The sequence below is a fragment of the Gobius niger genome, assembly GCF_951799975.1.
Source record: "Gobius niger genome assembly, chromosome: 4".
Lineage (NCBI taxonomy): Eukaryota > Metazoa > Chordata > Actinopteri > Gobiiformes > Gobiidae > Gobius > Gobius niger.
The window spans coordinates 35432509-35453065 of record NC_136855.1 but is presented as its reverse complement, the minus strand read 5'-3'; the positions used below and the strand labels follow the sequence as shown (position 1 = coordinate 35453065).

At 41.7% G+C, this 20557-nt stretch overlaps 1 protein-coding gene across 1 annotated transcript in view; it reads left to right on the top strand.

The window, feature by feature from the left end:
• The window catches only part of LOC306961803 (leucine-rich repeat-containing protein 4C-like), a 102616-nt gene that overhangs the window by 65128 nt on the left and 16931 nt on the right, over positions 1 to 20557 (top strand). The gene's annotated exons all lie outside the window — the stretch shown is intronic.

The following is a 20557-nucleotide window of genomic DNA, read 5'->3' as shown; positions in this document are numbered from 1 at the left end:
CTGAAAGGGACCCATCTTTATTATATTATATCTATGGTCAGATGTAAGTAAGTGCTTTATTTGTCATCACAAGGAAATTGCGTAGATCAGGTGTTGGGTTAGTACCTGGAGGAAACCCGGCTGGCTGCCTTCAGTGCTTCTCTGATCCTCTGAAACCGTGCTGCACCTCCTGGGTTTGTCCCTGTTTCAGAGCGTGGTGTCCAGCACTGGTCGGCTCCTCCTCCTTCCTCTCTATTCTGCGCAGCTCCCTCCGCTCCATCCGCCTCCTTTCTCTTTATCTAATCTTCATCTTTGTCCTCCTCCTTCTCCCCTGGCTCTGACGCCATTCTTCACCTGAGGGTCACCTGTGAAACTCCGCCTTACAGTTGCAGATAAGTTCATTTTCCAGTGAGCGTACATTGGCCAGAACAATAGTGAGTCTTGCCACGATACCTCCTCGTCTGTCCCTTTTTTGGTTTCTTGTTAAGTTTCGATTTAAGGCGATAGGAGGCAGGTGAAAACATGGATTTTTCATGCAGTGGCCAATGTTGAGATTTTTAGTTAGTTTTCTCCCTTAACATCTAAGTTTTGTTATTATTTCATTAGTGTGTTGTCTGCTAGCGAGATTTACAGAAATTAGCTACAACAGTGATGGAGTCGCTCATCCTTCACACGCATCAATATGTTAAATATGTGAATATTTGTTAATAAATTCCCATGACATGTTTGGTAAAGGTGACCGAGAAGACGCTGTAATCCAAATATGGTCATTTCCTTTCTGAGACACAGCAAGCTGATATCCTTATTCACCTGCCGTGTCTCGACGATCTTCTGTTGCTTCCACGACGCTGCAGAGATATGTGGGCCTGTTGAACAATGAGATGAATGCTGCATATAATGGCCATTAGTCCGTATATATGGACCATATTCATGTAGTCTATATTTTGTCCATTAGCCCCAATGTAAAGCTCTCACAAAGGACCTGCAAATGTACATCAACAGCCTGAGAGCATTTCTGCTTTTCCAAACAGAGATTTGTTAATGCACCGCCAGCTGGCAGTGGAGTGCTGCAGACATGTAGTATATAATGGAATTCATTATTGATGAGAAGATAATTAGAAACCTATACATTTGAGTTCTCCACATGGCGCAGATCGTGTCCAAATGCACTCATTATAGCGTACTCAGCATGCATATGAAATGTCTCTTAAATCCATGCGCTTATGCACTAATCTCATGATAATGCCAAGAAATAAACTCGTGGTTTGTGCAAATGAACCAGACATTATTACATAGAGGTCATGTCAAATGTTCTGATATGTAAAGGAGAAGCTATGACCCCATGAGTTGTAGAGCTTCGCACGAGAATCCAGCGTGTGCAGCAGTTCAGATTTGCTCAAGCAGCAGCACTGCTGAATGTTGCTCAATATGGACTTGTTATAGCCCTTCGATGCATTAAGTCCCTAAGCTGGAAAAGCTAAGACTCGGCAGACCTGTTAGCAGCTAGTTAGCACCATTAACCTGTCTTGTAAACACTGCAGACCCAGCGCTGTGGTGCAATGAAGGTGGATTTACTCAAGAGTAACTTTATGTTGAGATGATTATTCATATAGCAGGGCTGGGCAATAAATCAAAAGAATTCAATTAATTCATGCTTTTAAAAACAGACGATTTGGAAAATGGCTAAATCATAAAATCCGCCGCTCCATGTCTCCCCTTCGTGCGGCCAATTTAGCAGCGTTTTCGACGCTCCGTAGAAAAATGACACCAGCGGAGAAGCAGCGACTTTCTGACGATCTGCTGCTTCACAAAGGTGTTGTGTTTTAAAAGGACACAGTGGAGTTTTCTTTCCCACTTTCCTCCGGTCTGCTCCTGAGCCTTCCATTTAACTCCGCCCCTTTCCCTTGAGTCTCCATGGAGACAGTTGTCAACCACAGCAGAGGCATGAAGACGATAAAACTAAAACACTTTTGAAAACTCCATGGCTTATTAAGAGGCTTTACTTTTGAGAGCAGACGAGGAATATCTAAAACAGAATAACCATTTTTAAATAAAGGGTTATGTTATGTTATGTTAATTGTATAATTAATGGGCCTAGATGTAGCTACATTATGAAATATGAATGAGCAGGACTCTGAGCAGTTTTCTTCATATGAAAGGTCAGGAGACTTTTTAAAGTCTATTTCAAATTAAATCGATCAAAATCGTAATCGTCCAAACTGAGTAAAATAATTGAGATTTTATTGTTTGGCCATATCGCCCGGCCCTATCATAGAGTCACCAAAAATAATGACTAGAGAGTAAAAGAGTAAATGCGGAATATGCTACTTACTGTTTGAGCGTTTGAGTTTCATTTATGATTCAGCAGTGGCATAAATTATGAGAAACAAAAGATGAAATGATGTAAAAAATAAATAAAAAATCTGTGTCAACGTGAAGCTTTTCCCACCTAAAGATTCACTCACTGTGGAACAAGTAACTTCCACAGTAACTTCATTATAATGTTACTCAAGTAGATGTACAAAGTACCATGTGGTAAAACTACTCTAAGAAGTACAATTACTTCAAAGAGTCACTCAAATAGCCTGCATGTACTTTAGTAAATGTAACTGAGTACTACTCGCCTCTGCAATGACGACAACATTGAGCAGGTTAGTTTTAATTCAGCCCAGACTCTGCTTTGGGGAAAGTCTGTAACAAAGTCTGGTCTATGTGGAGAATTGTAAAGCTGAGAGGTTGGGCCACATGACAAGTGGAGGCAAACGCCGGCCACTCGCATCGGCACGACTCCTCCCTGACCTCGGAGCTCAGATTCCGATCACCCGTATGCTCTGAAAATGGCTGCGATACACTCAGCACATGTCTCCCTGGAAGTGGGCTGTCAGAGCTGAGCAGAGATCAAAAACCGCTCCGCACAGCGTCATGTAAGCGCAATGTCGCCGTGCCCTTGAGTCCGCCGTCCCCTGCTGACAGCGGCCTCTGGAGACGACCTCTCCCTCTGACCTCCCCACAGGGACAGAGCCGCCGCGGGGATCAATGAGCACATCACAGCCACTTAGCGCCGCATTCAAGTCACTTCAGCAGTTTGGGACAAGAGGCTACAGAGCGCGCTAATCCTCCGGAGATATGCAAATGTCTCCAGCATGTGGCGGAGTGAAGACACTGTTCTCTTTGTCCCCTAAGTCACCAGCGCGCTGCGTGATATTGGACAGAACTAATATTAGCCTGAAAGCATGACCCTTTGCCGTTTGAGTAAGTGATGTTAAAGCGGGCCGCTCCAGGTGGAACTCTAGGAGTTTAGAGGGGAAAATAGTTACGGTTTTGTGTCCTCTTTTGGGATAGCCCTTAAAGAGGGGGTATTATGCTTTTTTCAATCACATAGCACCAGTCTATAGCACACTACAATGATGACGAAACCCTCTGTTGGTCTGTAAATGCAGTAAATTAAAATAACTGCCTTGTATAAAATTGCTCTCTCAAAATGGCTGTAGCGAGTGTCTTGAAATAGGCCTCTGTCTCTTTAAGAACCTCTGACCCTTTCCGACACGCCCCCTCCACACGCTGTCTGTGGCATCAGTGGCGGTTCTGCTGAGGAGCAGTGGTTGGTTACTCGGCTGGTGACGAAAGCTCGGAGGCGTCTCCAGGAGGTGGGGGCGTTCCTAGGAGGACTCAGGCAAACCTATCCCTAAAATGGCCGCCATCAGAGTTTTTATAGATGATTCAAAAATACGTGAATGTGCCAAGGCAACACTTAAGGCATTTTAATGAGGGAATGACATAATCACATGATGTAAAGCTTGAAAAAGTTGATTTTGCATAATACCCCCCCTTTAAATCATGCACAATAGGGTTCTTGGGGGGAGGGGGGCAAGACTCCCCTGAAAAAGATATTCTAAAATCACACTCAAATGCAAAGGTCAAACACAAATGACACACGGATGATTTCGTACAATGTGCATCTTAATTGCGCGAACAAAAAACATAAGGTAGAAGGCCCATTTGGACCAGTTCGGTTCACCTGAGACCGGTTCATTTAGGGAGGGGCAGCGCCCACAAGTTTGTGTTTCAAGTGTCTTTAGTGTAAAGTGGCCTGGGTCAAGGACATTCATATGCATGTGACAGGCAACAACCACAGTGCTTTAATCCTGCATCAAAACACCTTTGTATCTGCTACATGTGGCCATTAGGAGGGGCAGAGCTGTAGTGTTTCAACAGTTTTCTAGCGCCAGAGGAACAGTTATTGAGAAAAAAGAAAAGAAACCACAACAATGCCCAAAACGAGTAAAGCTATTATTTTAATTTCGACAAGTGAATTCTAAAACAAAAGAGGAATGTATGGGAAAACTGTGCAAATCAAACTTGAAAACTTGAGCAGTAGATTACTGACATAAATGTGAGGGAAAATATGTAATTTAATTGAATGATTTCACATCAAAATCGGGCATAGGCTATGAGTAGAGATGGCAAAGAATGCCTATATTTTCTGTGAACCAGTCATGATAAAGCCTTGTGAAGAGAAGGAAACTTTGAATATGCAAGCTGACTATCCTGACCAATCACAGTGGTTACAAGCTCCTCTCCCCTTTACCCCCAAACCGGTCTAGTTTGCAAACCGCTCCAGACCCCATGGCTGAAGTGGTCTGGGACTGGAGCGGTTTGGACCCCCCTTTCGGAGCGGAGCAGTTCACTTTTGGCTGTGGAAACACCTTCGGTCCGTTCCGGTCTGGTCCTGTCGAAATAGGGCTTGACTTGCATAACTTATAGTTGTTTCAGCACCATCTTTTCAGACGGTGTTTCTGTTTGACTTGTGTCTTTATGATGTAGTAGAGGCGGTTATGTTCTTCCACATTCCACATTCACCCAAAAAACACACATACAAACCGCTCCTCAGTTATACGTATATGCACACATACATATAAAGAAATCTAAATATACACACATATACAGTGGGGAAAAAAAGTATTTAAGTTTTCCATAGACTTTCTATTGGATTTTCGATATCAAAGTACTCCAAGTGTTATTACGCCTCACAATATAGTGCCTCTTTTTATCCGCTTAGAAAATCGACATGTTTAATTTTGTGTAACTAGACTTGGATCGTGTAAAGTTTCACGTAACCGTATTTAAATAGGGGAAATGTGGAACAGCGTGTCTTTGTCTCTTTTGTCTTGTTTTTGTCTTGTTTTCGTAGTCTGTTTTGTCATTTCTTGATCGAGCGTTTTTAATGCTTTTTTTTTTGGCTCTTTTTTTGCTTTTTCATCACTTTTTCATCATTTTTTTATCGCTCTTTTGTGTCTTATTTAGTTGTATTTTCATCCTCGTTTTCGTTGCTGTTTTGATGCATTTTTCGAAAAGCTTTAAGATTTGGGTCAAGCCAAACTGGAGAAAAAATCTGCTCTGTTCAGGTGGGGGTTAAGCTCTTGCAAAACTGACCCCTCTGTGTGTGAGATGTGAAAGTGTGACCTCTGGAAATGCCTTTGAATAAGTTCTGCATATGGACAGACTTGATCAGAGGAAGACACAGAGCGTAAAGTAACATTCGGGAAGGTAAATGGTGTAGTGGGCAAATCCACAGCTGACTCATGAGAGAGAAACCATCCAAGGATTCATCACGTCTTCATCATATTTAAGTAACATGTTTGCAGATTTATGTTGGATTACTCATACATTAGTCTCTGTGTGTTAACATGATGACTAATGTGTCTGTTTTTCTGTAGTGTATTCAGTTGCCACACTGTCAAGTTTCTGTCCCTCCACCAGGGCCGCTTCAAGCTTGATGAGGGCCCTGTAGAAGCTGCCTCTGTGGGGGCTGCAGTAATTCCAGATACCCAAAATAATCCCAGCGTAGTGAGCTATTTCAGTGATGCTAGACACGAAGACATAGGGGAGTGTGTTTAGAGAATTTTTTATACAACTGTTGGTGATTGGATTATTACATATTTTGGGGGACCCTACAGTAGGTGACGGGGCCTCTATGCATTTGCAAAGTCGGCTTTTGTATCCTTATCCGACACCTCCATCTTAAAGAGGCTAGATGCAAGTTGGCCATTTTGTACTCACTACTGCCACCTCAGGTCATACGTGTAACTGTGGGCTCTATATTAAGCTCGTGCATGACGGCACTTCAGACCCGAAGTAACAACTTTTAGAGTGACAGTGCAGGATTTTAGAGACAGTTGTGGTGAACAGGTCTGGGCTCATTCTACACATTAGGACATGGCTGGAACGTGTAGGAGGTATGTACATAATTTTATTTTTTTTAAACTCTGTATAGTCCCTTTAAAGACAAAAACACAGCTTTGACTGTGAGGAGAAAATGTGGTTTGAAACGGGTGTGACAGAAGCCATTTTTGCGACAGAAGAAACTCCTGCTCTAAATCGTAATGGCCTCAGAACCGACTTGTCCTGTGTACAGGCAAGTCTAGACGCCCATTCCAAGGGCAGGTTAATAAATCATGAATGGACCCAACTTTACGGTGAGGCACGGTGAATGAATGTTGAAAATTTTAGCTAGTTTTCTCCTTTAAAGGAACACACCACCATTTTTCCATACTGAGACATGTTCTTGCCTGAGCTTAGACGAGTTGATACGTACCTGTCTAGTCTTTGTGCCCGTGGAAGAGCGTGGTAGCTTCCAACTTCAACCCCGTTTGGAGCTATAGGAATAGATTGGGAGAGGCCAAACGCTAACAACATCTTTGGTCGTTATGCGTGACTGAGCGCACGCACAAAGACCAGGAAGGTACGCATCAACTCGTCTAAGCTCAGGTAAGAACATATCTATATGGAAAAATGGCGGCCTGTTCCTTTAAGGTGAGGCGCGGTGAATCAATGTTCAGTTTTTTAGCTAGTTTTCTCCTTTACGAATAGACCGAGCTCACTCTTTACAAAGCATCTTTAATGATGTTTTACGACAGTGCAGCGCTCCCTCCTCTTTCCCACAGTGATCCATTAACAAATATTGACAAGTTTCGTATCCACGTATTGTGCCCGGCGACCAAGATGATTATTATCCAAATATGGTCATTTCCATGTGCTGACGTTATAAAACCTTAGATCGTGTTTTCTCCAAATGAGGTTTCCCTAACACTCGTGCAACTTTTTGGTTTTGTTTTGTTTTTTTCTCTGAGGGATTGGTTAAGTCCTCGCCTGATTTATTTAGAATCCCAATAAACAAGGCGAAATTTCAATGTAAACATATTTTCTCACTAATTCAAAAACTGCAGATCAAAAATCCCCTCTGAAGAAATATGTGTAAATATTATTAATTTCAAACCTTGCTCAGCCCATTGCTTAGATTTTGCTGCTAAAAATATAGCAAATTTTGGCATTTTTTTTATGTATGTCTTCTTTTCTTAGGAAACTCTCTTGTTTACGTCTCGCCTTAATCCAGACAGAACAGGTGCTTGAAAGTTGCCTCAAAACAAGATCTGCAGGAGGCAGCAATGAGGCCATTTAAAATGCGCCCGAAAAACATCTTTAATAACCTGGACCACGAGCTGCAAAACACTGCTTGTTTTAGGAAACCTCCTATTTACGAGAGAAAAACACTTTCTGAAGAGATGTTGCGAGGTGCTTAAAGGGGCTAGATGCAAGTTAGCCATTGTATACTCACTACTGCCACTTCAGGTCATACGTGTAACTGCAGCTTCAATATTAAAGCCGTACTAAGTAACGTGTTTACCTTAATAAATCCTTTTTGTAGTCCCTGTGGGGGTAATACAAGTGTTTATGGGATGATTGGAGGGTCTTTCATCTCCCCCTGGTGTCTCTGGCCAGAAAACCGTGTTTGCAGCTTGGCTGCCACCGGACCAGAGCCACCAATACACACTAATAGAATCACGAAGAAGAAGCTAACATGCTAACGGGCAAAGCTAATTGCGGGCTAGCACCACTTAAACAGTATTTACAGCAGGGGTAGGCAAGCCGCTGATTATTAGCACAAAGTAAAGCACAACACTGGAAAAATTACCATCTTAAATGAAATAAATGACTTAAAATTGCTTGAATTAAAGTTTTTCTATGTTGAATTTGAGTCGGTTTGAACTAATCCCAAGATAGAGGTTTTATCTCATCTAAGACCAGACCAAATCTACTCAAACCTTAGATTTACTCTGTTAATTTTATGTCATTTATTCCTTAAAATGATTATTCTTTTTGCACTTCTTTCAAATGCCAGTATTGTATATAATATATGACTTAATAGGGTGTATTGACAGTATTTCTACCTTGTTTTCTCCCATTTAACTCTAATAAAATGTATGTAATAATGTAAACTAGAAATGCAATGGCTGTGCCATTGCGATTGACTGCGGAATTGCGGGAAGCGAATGCAGAAATTGCATAAACTGTTCAAATTGCATAAATTGCTTAATTTGCATAATCTAATTTGCATAAACGGGTAAAATGCCTAAAATGTCATGTTGCATAAACTGCATAAAGTGGTAAAATGCATGAATGGGTTAATTTGCATAAATTATGTGTAAATTGCATAAACGCTTTAAAATTCATAAATCCTAAATGGCATAAACTCTTAAGTTGCATAAACGGTTTAAAATGCATAAAGTGGTTAATTTGCATAAAGTATTAATGTTGCATAAACTTTTATATTCCATAAACTGGTCAAACTGTTGAAATGGCCTCAGTGCTTGATTGGCAGAAGCTGCACAAATGGCTGAAAGGCCTGGAGTCTCCCCATTGGCTGGATTCCCCCATACACACCAATGCAAAAATTTCAAACTCCCGTATAAAAAAACTGGAAAACTGCAGAAGGACAATTTTTTCTCAAAACCCACAAGTTGCATAAGCTGAACATGCACAAAGTGCAGAAATTGCATAAAATGCAGAAAAAAGTGCAGAGAAGCATGGATTTGCGGCAGCCCCATTATAAGTCAATGGGAAAAATCTCCGACATTTTGGCCGATTGCGGAAAAACCATAAATTGCAGAAGTCCCAAAAGTAACAGCACCCTTCTCCTCAACATGCGGAACGTTTTGATGCATAACTTGCATAAATTGCATAAAGCATGAAGGTGCTGAAAGCTCTAGAAAATCGGGAAAAAGATGGAAGAGGAATAATAATAAAGAACATGAAAACCAATAATTTCTTCCGCAGTCAATTATTTGCAGCCAAGTGTGAGTGAAAAAAAAATATTTCCATTGTATAATTAGATGTACAATAGCCCTCTCTCCATTTGCCTTTCCTGTCAGCGTAGTGTTTAGTCTCCAAGACAATTAATAAGTTAAAAAATCACAACTTGCTACGACACCTGCAGTTGTGCTTATGGCCTCTAGGGGCAAGAGTTACTTAGTACTGCTTTAAGCTCGTGCATGACGGTGCTTCGGTCCGAATTAACACTTTTCTGAGTGACAGTGCAGGATTTTTAGAGGCAATTGTGGTGAATAGGTCTGGGCTCATTCTACACATTAGAAATACATAATTTTGACATATTTAAACTCTGTATAGTCCCTTTAATATCAATTATAAGTCAAACCCCTTTTGCTGCCAATACAATATAATTTGTCACTGAATACTTTTGTCCACATTGCATAGAAATGGAAACATCAGTCTTGGTTTGCGTCATTCACTTGATTCAGTTCGGTGAGGCCGTTTTCCATTTGAAAAGTACAACGGAAACCATAGGGGCTTATAATATTCGCACCCACTGCTCTAATCATTTCCACGCTTCATATTTTAGCTCCACGTTGTCAATAGCCGCGCCGTCTTTGCCTCCGCTGTGAATACGCTCCATACAATCTTTCCGAGGCTCCCCGCCGCTAGCTTATACAGTTAGAGCCAACGCGGGTAATGATTAAAAGTGCTGCTGTTGTGAGCGGCTGGGACAGAAATAGCCCTCTTATGTCTGAATAAGTTGAATTACGAATTGGCGGGAATGAGAATACCTGCTGCGCACACCGCCCTGTCAAAGCTCCTCACTCTCAAGGACTAACGCGGGAGCGCATACGTTCCCCTGACGCGACGGGGGGGCCGGGGGCTTTGCGCAAATGTGCCCATATGCATCCACTCTAATGTCGACTGTAATTACCTGACTGCAATCAAAAGGTTCTTATATGTTCTTATATTATATATAATTCATTGTGCCGTCGGTACAAGTGATTTTTTGCCTCGTTGTGAAAGTTCCGTGTAGGGATTGGTGGACGCACGCACTGCTTTACGTCAGAATGTTCTCCCTGAATCCCCTTCATGTATTTTAAGCACCAAAGATCTTTAATAGATCTCTAGATAGGACATGACGCTCGGTGACGCGGCAAACGTGGCAGCCGCCTTGTGATTGGCCGGTGAGGCTAATGCTAATAGTCATTGTTTTTGATTTGTTGTATCGCTGGCAAGTCTGTGTGTCGTAGGTCAGACATTTTTACTCACTTTTTTACTTACTTAAAAATGTGTTTTGTTTCTTTTACCCTCCTGTTATGTTATGTTTTGTTGCCTGAGCTTAGACGAGTTGATGCGTACCTGTCTAGTCTTTGTGTGTGTGCTCAGTCACGCACAACGACCAAAGATGTTGTTAGCATTTAGCCTCTCCCAGCATATTCCTTCAAACGGGGGTGAAGTTGTTACAAATTGTCCTGTTTTAAAGTTTGAATATCTAGGAAAAATAGTTTATATATAGTATGAAACGTCTTCTGCTTGCCTTATTTCGTGTAATCTACATATGAAAATGGTTCATCTCACAAATACTAGAATTGCAACCACCAACTACAAGCTTATATCACATAGATACTGTTTGGGTCAATTTGATCCAGCAAAGTCAAACTGGAGGTAAAAGGGTGTCAAAAATGTCAGTGTATTTCTTTCTTTGCAACTGTCAGACATATTTCACCGCAAGTACACACACACAGGCACCTATATATCCTATAGCCATTAGCATTAGCTATCAATCATCACCTAGGTAGAATAATTTTACAAGAACATTTTCAACGGTCGGCGGTTTGAATACAGCAGGTGCACACTGTTGTTGTGTTCTTGAGCAAGACACTTCACCCACCTTGCCTCTGCGTACACTGGTGTGTGAATGAGAGAGTGAATGAGTGCCTGGTTCCTTGATGTAAAAGCGCTTTGAGTTCCTAAAGCAGGTAGAAAGGTTCTATATAAATGTGACCATTTGCATTTTGTCGATCGGATAAACCTCCAGTGGCCACTAAACTTCATCTAAAAAGATGTTAATGATAAAGAAACCACATACATTATATAAATGCCATGTTGCAGATTTCCAAGTGTGAGAACGCCCTTTCTAAGACACACCATTGTAGAGGTCAGCCACATTTCTGTCAGTCAGCTCCACGGCGGCTGTGGCCAGAAGTAACTTGCAGTGCACAGCACTTTGGATACGTGGCATTGTTACAAGTGAATTTCCAGAGGACATCTGTATGGGAGGCCTCGTCCTGTGCGGTCTCTTGTCGACTTACCGCTGTTAACATTGTGACCTGCTGCAGCATGAATGTTTTATGTCTGTTCTCCATCCAGCGTCCTGAAAGTGGGGCCCAGAGGAATCACTGTGAGAGCGCGGTGTCTGTCCAGGACACAAACAGGGCATTGACAAAAGCAATTCATACGTCTAACAAAGAAAAAAAAGAGTGTGCGGTATGAAATGGGGGTGAAGGCAGTTATCAGGGCCAGGAATACTGCTATATCCTGGCATAAATGTTGTGAACTAAAACCATGGCCATGTTTCTGCACATCACTGAGGCAACTAACTAACAATGATGAGTTTCTGTTCATTCTCATCATTTCAATAAGTCGTTCAAAAGACGAGCTCCTTTAATTTTGTGTTTGTTTATGAAGCCAGTCTGGTCTTACTATCTGAGAAACTAATCGCTGAGAGACACAATGTTTTAATTAAAAGCATCCAAGCTTACAGCCGGACTGGGCTTTTACCCTTGAAATATGCGAATGCAAATAAAAGTTCGGCCACATTCAACACAGCAAACAGGCTACTTGAGATGTGCAACACCAGATACTGATTTGGATTGCATTCATCACAGTCACAGATATTGTTTTTTTTCCTGCATGTGTTCATTAATCTGTTCAAGCCACATGCATAGATGTTGAAACTGTCATACTAAGAATTGTTTCTGTGCAACTATATCCAGTCCACCTTCGTATTGCTGCTACTTTAGGCAGCAATTCTTTCAGTTAAGCCACTGTGCTGGAAAAAAGTCCATCTTATTTCAGATAATAATGACTTTTTCTTGCCTATTCCCTTTTTTGTCTTTTTTTTTTGCCGTGTTTTGTCTTGTCTCTTATTTTAAGGAAATTCATGCTGTTCCATTGGCAAATGTATTTCAACCTGAAAGACTCGCCAAAACAAAGCGGCTTTAGGAGGGTTTTATTGGACATGAATCATGTTTGGCGCTCAGACATCAGCGGAAGACAGTGGATAAACGGTTTGAAATACATGAATGAATGTTGGAGAGTCTGGACACTGGTGGTGGTGGATGATGAGGTCTGAGGCGAGGAGTGGAAACGAGCCTCGACGAGAAGGGCAGAGGCAAGGCCAGGCGGAGGAGGGGCGGAGGAGGGTCACAGCACGCTGGGGAAAAGGGCGAGGCAGTGAACTGTCACTCAAAATCATCAGAAATTGTTTTAATTCAAGCACATTTATTTAAAGGAATAGGCCACCGTTGTTCTTTGTTCTTATCTTAGCTTAGATGAGTTGATATGTAGCTGTCTGGTCTTTACACGTGCGCTCAGTCAGGTAAACAGAGCACAGACGGTGTTAGCATTTAGACTCTTCTATTCTCATCTATGGATCCAAACGGAGGTGAAGTTAGAAGCGACCAAGCTCTTCCTCGTTTTCCGTATTTAACCTCGCCTTAACCTCGCACATTCTCCAGTTTAGTTTTACCCAAAAATCTTCAAGGTTAAAGCCTTTAGGTCTGTGTGATGCTTCATTTGAAAGCCATGACCTACAAAACTCGTATAAATGGATCTTTTTACAGGCATTGTCATCACTTTTTTGACATTTTCGTCCCTTTTTTTTTTTGTCGGGTTTTCCGCACATCGCTTTTCATCAGATTTTGTCACACATTTTTGTCTTTTTTTGTCTTTTTTCATCGCTTTCTCGTCACGTTTTTTGTTACCTTTTTAGCACTTTTCTATTGCTCTTTTTTTACCTTTTTTTGTCACTGTTTAGTCACTTATCATCGCTTCTTCCTCATGCTTCTGTCGCTCTTTTGTTGCATTTTCATCCTCGTTTCGTCTCATTTTCATCACTTTGTTCAAGAAACTTTAAGATTTGGGTAAAGCCAAAGCGGGGGTTAAGAGGTTAAATATGGTTTGCCGTGAGCTTTTACACAATCCAAGTATTGTCACACAAATACATGTCGATTTTTCAAGCGGATAAAAAGGGGAACTACATTAATCTGGAAGAGCTTGGTCGCTTCTAATTTCACTCTCATTTGGAGCCATAGAGGAGAGGAGAAGAGGCTAACGTTTACGTGACTGAGGGTACGCATACAGACCAGACAGCAACACATCAACTCGTCTAAGCTAAGGTAAGAACATATCTCAGTATTTAAAAACGGTGGCTTATTCCTTCAAGATAAAATGGCATTTTTTGGCATGAAAATGATCAATACTCAAAAAGATGTGCCTCTTTTTTACAAATGAGATCATTTTTCTAAGAGCTGTGAAGAGAGTTCATTCTTTGATGAAAATCTCATTGTACTCTCTGGGTCGTTTTAACAAAAACATGGACGTCACACCAGCTGCAACGAACAATTACTTTTGCAGGCGCTCTTGGAAATTCACCACAAAGCCATTTGTACCCACACAGCTTCCATTAGGGCCCCACCTTTCCACTGCAGCTGCACACTATAGATCGTTTAATGTCGACAGTAATGTAGGTTGACTCAAACATGACATTTCCATAGCACATGCGAGTGCGTTGGTGGCAGCAGTCACAGACAAATGCACAATAGCAGATCGGCGCGTGTGGCCATCTGTCGCCAGGATCTGCCACAGTGATGAAAAAGTCCCCAGCTCCGCGGAGACCAGCCTCCGACTCGGCCCGGCTCAGCCAGTCTGCTCACTCCGGCCAGATTTTCCCGCGAATGTGTGCCATCGGAGAGGGGGCTCTCCAGTCAGCTAATCCTGCGCCTGTGCCAACGCCAACCAGCAGCAGCAGCGGACGTCAGGGCTTCAGAGGCCGAAAAACCTTCATTCTGAAATAGCCTGTTTTCCTGTAGGAGGATAAAATTCAAAATCTACATTGTAAACAAAGTGTTGTGAAAGAAAAAACAGACTGCGTACGCTTTTAACAACCTATGACTTTCAGAGTATCCGTATCCGAAGCAGTGTCCTCTGTTCACGCTATTCCTATTTTGTGCACTATACCATGGTCACGCCATTTTGTAGTGGTTTCCAGAGAGAAATAAGTAGTGCACTCAAAAAGTCCCTCCATGCATTCTGAAAAGTAGTGAGCTGCGATGGGTTAATATGGACCACAATGCATTAGGAAAGTCGTCGGAGAACAGGCAACAGTGACAGGTCTTTGAACAAAACACAACGGGAATGAGTGAAAGCGTCTGTTTTAATCACGTGTTGTGTATTTGTCATAAATACACCACTTAAATATAAACTGTTACGGAGAAAAGTCACTGACGTTAGCTTCTGACCTTAAGCTCGAGCTGTTAAATGATCGATAGCTTCCTCTCTCAGGCGAGAAAGGCAATAATCCAAGCCGTTTTCTTCATTCGCGTAAAATCCACGTGGAACAAAACTGATTTGACTTATATTTCTCCATAAATATGAAATTGTCTCTCGAATTTGGTGGGTCTTACTCGCAGAAATCCATTAATGCTGAAGTTTCGGACACGTGGCTCGATACTTTGTCCACGCTGCAGTACATGACATGCAACAACCCAAAGATGATCTACAGGGAGGAGAAAGCAGTGAGTGGCTTGTCCAAATCGCCAACAGAGTGAGTCTTTATAGCCTTCTGTAAAGTGTGGCACTATATAGTCTCTGTTTAGGGGCAGGGCGACTATTTGTCTGCTCACGTCTCCTCTTGTCTTATCTGTCGTCTCACCTGCTCAGAGCAACATCTGCACTGGAGCGACCTGAACCCCAGACCAAGCCCGATAGCTGCACACTGCACATGCTTATGTTTGTAGCGTATGTTTTAGTTGTAAATTGTAACAAAATGCCTCAGTCCCCGTTTAAACGCGGCGTGGCGATCGTCTCAGGCGAGAGAATTGTTTTCTCCTGTGTCCCGTGTTATTTCTGTAAAGGTCAACAAGAAGTTGGTATATTAATCCGGCTGATCAAACAACGCGCAAAATTAGTATGGCAAAATTAGCGCGAGGGATATAGCCAAAAAACACTGCAGAAAAGCTCTCCTTCTAATATCCAGTTGATTCGCTGACCAGCCGATCACACTAGGCTAATCACAACTGTCCTAGTGCACAGGGAGGCGCCGATTTGACAATCGACTGACTGTGCCGTCCACCCAGGCCCACCTTAATGTACCCAGAGGCCCCGGGGCTTAAACAGAATAGCGCAAACCCTAACCCAAACTCTAACCTATAACCCTAACCCTAACTCCCACAAAAACCCTAACCCTGCTACTCCTACATGTATCTCTCTGGGCCAGGTAGGGCGGGCCTACTTCAGGTACAGACATAGGAGCTTAGTGCAATCATCGCATATGGTTAGTCATACTGCAAAGTGAAGTGATTGACTTGAAAATCAACAAATCGTCCTTCCTTTACTCTGATAGGTCCTTGACTATGGTAGGCCCCGGGCACCAGCCTCTTCTAGCCCATTGGATAAGGTGGCTCTGCGTCCACCCCAAACACACACGTCCCGACGACGGCCAAGACCTGCCAGACCAGGAACCGACTGCCAGATATCACAGTGTTGTGAAAGGGCCTTAAATGAAGACACTGGAAAAAAAAAATCATCTTAAAGGGACTATAAAAAGTATTTCCCTCCCCCTACATGTTCCAGCCATGTCCTAATGTGTAGAATGACCACAACTGCCTCTAAAATCCTGCACTGTCACTCAAAAAGTTGTTAATTCGGGTCCGAAGTGCCGTCATGCACAAGCTTAATAGAGACTGCAGTTACGCGTAAGACCTGAGGTGGCAGTAGTGAGCATAAAATGACCAACTTGCATCTAGTCTCTTTAAGGAAGAAATGACATAAATTTACTTGAATTCAAAGATCAAATCTAAAGTTTAAGCAGGTTTAGTCTGGTCTTATATCAGTGGCCAATGGAACAAGCACATTATTTTCTTAATTCTGATTATTTTGTATCATGTCAAGTGAAAAGGAGATATGTTCAAATGTAAAAGTGAATTTGTTTGTTTTCATTTTGATCTTGTCTTAGCTCATATCGACAAAAATCAACACACAGTACCTTAAGTCAAGCGATTTTAAGTGATTTATCTAATTTAAGATGGTCGTCATTCCAGTGGAGTTCGGGTGGACATTCGGACACAACCCAAGACTAAACGGTAAAACTTATGCAGAATCGACTTTCAGGATCGTTATAATGGGACGTGTTTTGTATATATTCCGACATTATCCTAAGTTAACTACAAACAATGTCAAGCCCAGAAGTATTTTAAGCGATATCCGCGCTCGGACTAAAGCTCGCCTGAAGTGAGCCTGAACATGATGGACTTTCTGGCTCTGCGAGAAACTGCTCCTGAGGCCATTTTAAGGCAGGCCTGTTGTCTCGCCGTGGGCCAATCAGCGGCGGTGTGTGGCCGAGAGGAGCGAGCGGAATACCAATGACACGAAGACAAGCAGACAACCGGAGAGGACGTTTAACTCTTTTATCAGATTGTGTCATTCGCGAAATAACGAATAAACAAAGGTGTGTGGGTGAGAGGACGGCAAGGCAAGCTTATTTGTAGAGCACAATTCATACACAAAGGCGATTCAAAGTGCTTCACAGTTGCATAAATACAAGAAAGCAAGTAGAATCAATAAAAACATCAACATAGAATTAATCAATTGCAGTTAAAGGCACACTGCAAAAAGTGAACATCAAGCATGGGCTTAAATGACTTGATTTGAGGAAATGTATCTTGCTTTGAGCGGTTTTCACTCATTTAGACACTTTTCCTGATCGGACCAAGTTTACTTTGCTTGTTTGAGGACAATTCAGACCAGTTCTAGGGTAAATCTCGCTTGAAATGAGAAAGTAAAACTGCCAATGGGACAAGACCATTTTTCTTACCCCATTGGCAAAGAAAATGACCTGAAATAAGGACGAAATGTATTGAAACGAGTCAGAAACATCTCAGAACAAGTGAAATAATCTAGGACAAATGCCCAAGTACTTCTTAACTAGTCACAACAGCTAAAATTTTGATTATTGTGCTCAAATTGAGATGTTTATACTGATCTAGTTAATTACTTTTTGCAGTATGCACGGGCAAAAAGAACTGTTTTCAGCCTGGATTTGAACATTGTCAGAGTTGAGGCCTGTCTCACATCCTCGTGAAGACTGTTCCAGATTTTAGCTGCATGAAACTGAAACGCAGCCTCACCGTGTTTATTATGGACTCTGGGAACCACCAGGAGACCCCTCCCTGAAGTTCTCAGGGCCCGAGATGGTTCATACGGCTGTAACATGTCAGAGATGGTGCTAAACTATGAAAAGACTTATACACAAGCAGAGCTGTTTTAGATTCTATTCTCTGAGTGACAGGAAGCCAGTGCAGAGACCGGAGCACTGGACTAATATGGCCGTGTTTCCGTGTCAAAACTCGAGCTCTGTTATGGATGTTCTGCAGCTGTCTGACAGTGAGCAGCCGTTACAGAAGTCTAACCTGCTGGAGACAAATGCATGGATAAGTCTCTCTAAGTCTGGTTTTGACACTATTCCTCGGATCTAAAGAAAGGAAGGAAGGAAGGAAGGAAGGAAGGAAGGAAGGAAGGAAGGAAGGAAGGAAGGAAGGAAGGAAGGAAGGAAGGAAGGAAGGATGGAAGGAAGGAAGGAAGGAAGGAAGGAAGGTCTATATGACCCACACATTCTCTGCAGAGGACAATTCAGCGTGGGATTTTGATTGGACTGTGAATAGTTAGCCATACTCGAAAGCAAACTCCATTTCACTTGTTTTGCGCGTTCGTTTTTTCTTCCGTGAGTCCTGTACTCTCGCTTTCCGTCTTATTTTTTTGCCCATTAGGAAACGTGTCCTCGATTGTTGCTGTCCGGTGGTCCATTGATCGCATAGTTATCTTCCTGCAGTTCTTTATTTTTTAGTTGCTAATGAGCCAATGTCTGTGCCAGACTTTGGGAAGTCTCCAGCTGTCCACTTTTTCCCTCCCCAAACACACCGATGTAATTCCTTTAGATGTTTTCGGATTTAAAGTTTGGAACACATCGAGTCGACTTAAGTCTGTTATCGTACTCTGGCCAATTTATTTTGATGTATTATTTTTTGTCTTTTACATCAAAGAGAGGTAGAATAGTGGAAGAGTGGATAATAAAAAACTGGGTTCAAACCACGTGCACCGTTCAGAGAGCTGGAGATTTGATTTTGCTTTGATCACTGATTTACTGGTCCCGGTATGCAAATTCCATATCATTTTCATGCAAATTCACTTTTTTCTAGCTTGTAGCCATGTTATAATGTTATGTTATATCCTCATCGAAAACATAGCTGGAGTGTGATTTGTGCGTTTCATTTTTCTTATTTTTTCTTATTTTTATTTAGTAATGCAAATCCACGTAACACTTACAGACTCACAAGACAATACATTGACATGAGACAGTAAAGGAAATGGAAAGCGTACATACTATAAGTGACTGACATGACGTCTCTTGTGATTTTAGATACGTTTCCTTTAGTTCTGAACATGTTGGACACACTGTAAAGGTATGGCTCAGTACAATAAGATGTAAGACAAAACTCAAGTCATATGTTTGTTTTTTGAGATGTTATCTTTGCTTCCACTTTGATCTTCACTACCTCTGCTGTTAAATGGTTCTTGTTGAGATTCTTATGCAGACTATGATTGGATTTTTTTATTTCTTTTTCCCCCCGGTACCAGTGTGATAGGGGAAAGAACTGATTTTCCCCTCAATGTCCACCCATTGGAGAGGGGGAGGACAGCAGTGGGGGTAGAGCCTCTCTCCTCCCAAGTCGCCCCACACAGTGGAGGAGGATAATTGTTTTGTGTGTTTCGCTCACATTCTCTCTTTTGTATTAAAGGCAAGCCCACACGATATGCAAAACTGATGTCTTAGAGATTTTTTTATTATCATGTTACAATGTTCTCTCATCAAGAACATACGTGGAGTTGTGTTTTGGTAAATGGTCTCAACTTATATAGCGCTTTTCCACCTACATTAGGCCCTCAAAGCGCTTTACAGCAAAGGATCCACTCACCCATTCATACTCTCATTCATACACCAATGTACGCAGACACTGGGGGCAATGTGGGTGAAGTGTCTTGCCCAAGGACACAACGACAGTGTACACTTTCAGGAGGTGAGATTAGAACCCCCGACCTTCCGATCATGAGACGACCCGCTCTACCATCTGCGCCACTGCCTTCCTCACCTCGCCATCGCTCCCTAACCTTCATCCTTTAACCCCTTTACCTCCCACCTGAACCAAGCACATTTTCTCCAGTTTGGCTTTACCCCAGTCCAAAAGCTTCTGGAAAAAATCTGTGAAAATAGCAATAAAACAGACGGAAACAATGATGGAAATGTGACAAAAAAGTGAGAAAACATTGACAAAAACGTGACGAAAAATGGATTAAAAAGTGGTAAAAATGTCACAAGAAATTGACTAAAAATTTAAGAAAAAATGACAAAAATGTGACAAAAAAATTACAAAAATGTGACAAAAAAAGACAAAAATGTGACCAAAATTTGAAAAAAAAAAAAAATTACAAAAAATTGACAAAACAATGACCAAAATGTGACAAAAAATGACAAAAATGTGACAAAAAATTGACAAAAAAAATGACAAAAAAGTTACAAAAATGAGTTGAATACCCCACAAAAAATGATGGAAAAAAAATCTGATGACGTGGGGAAAAAGATCCTCTCGGTTCAGGCGGGAGTTAAGAGGTTGATTGCGGTGAAAAAACACTTGAAAATCAGGAATTGACTCTACTAGAGCAGGTGGTTAAAACTCTCTTCCATTCATTCTCAATGGTAAATATGGATGCTGTACACTTTTTGACCACAAGCGTCAAATTGGGGGCGCTGTTTCACTCCTTTTGGAAACACAGTTGTGGTGTCTTGGTATTTATTAATCACAGTGTTGTAGCATCAACTTTTATTGCAAAGGTTGTTAACATCGAAAGCAGGTTTGCAGTGCACCCTCTGCTGGCACTATGTATAACTACACATAAAAACATCTCTTATTCTGGGGATATTTTCCTTATCATTTTTTTGTACTACAAAAATACCAAAGAAGGCGTCCAAAAGCAGTTTAAAAGCCTCACTAAACCTTAATGTAGGAGCTCTAACAGAAGGAATCAGATACCAAACCAAAATAATGTAACACAGTGCTATACTACAATATTTGACGATACAATTCATTCAAACATACAGTGATACCTATTGAGGAATTATGTCTAGGTA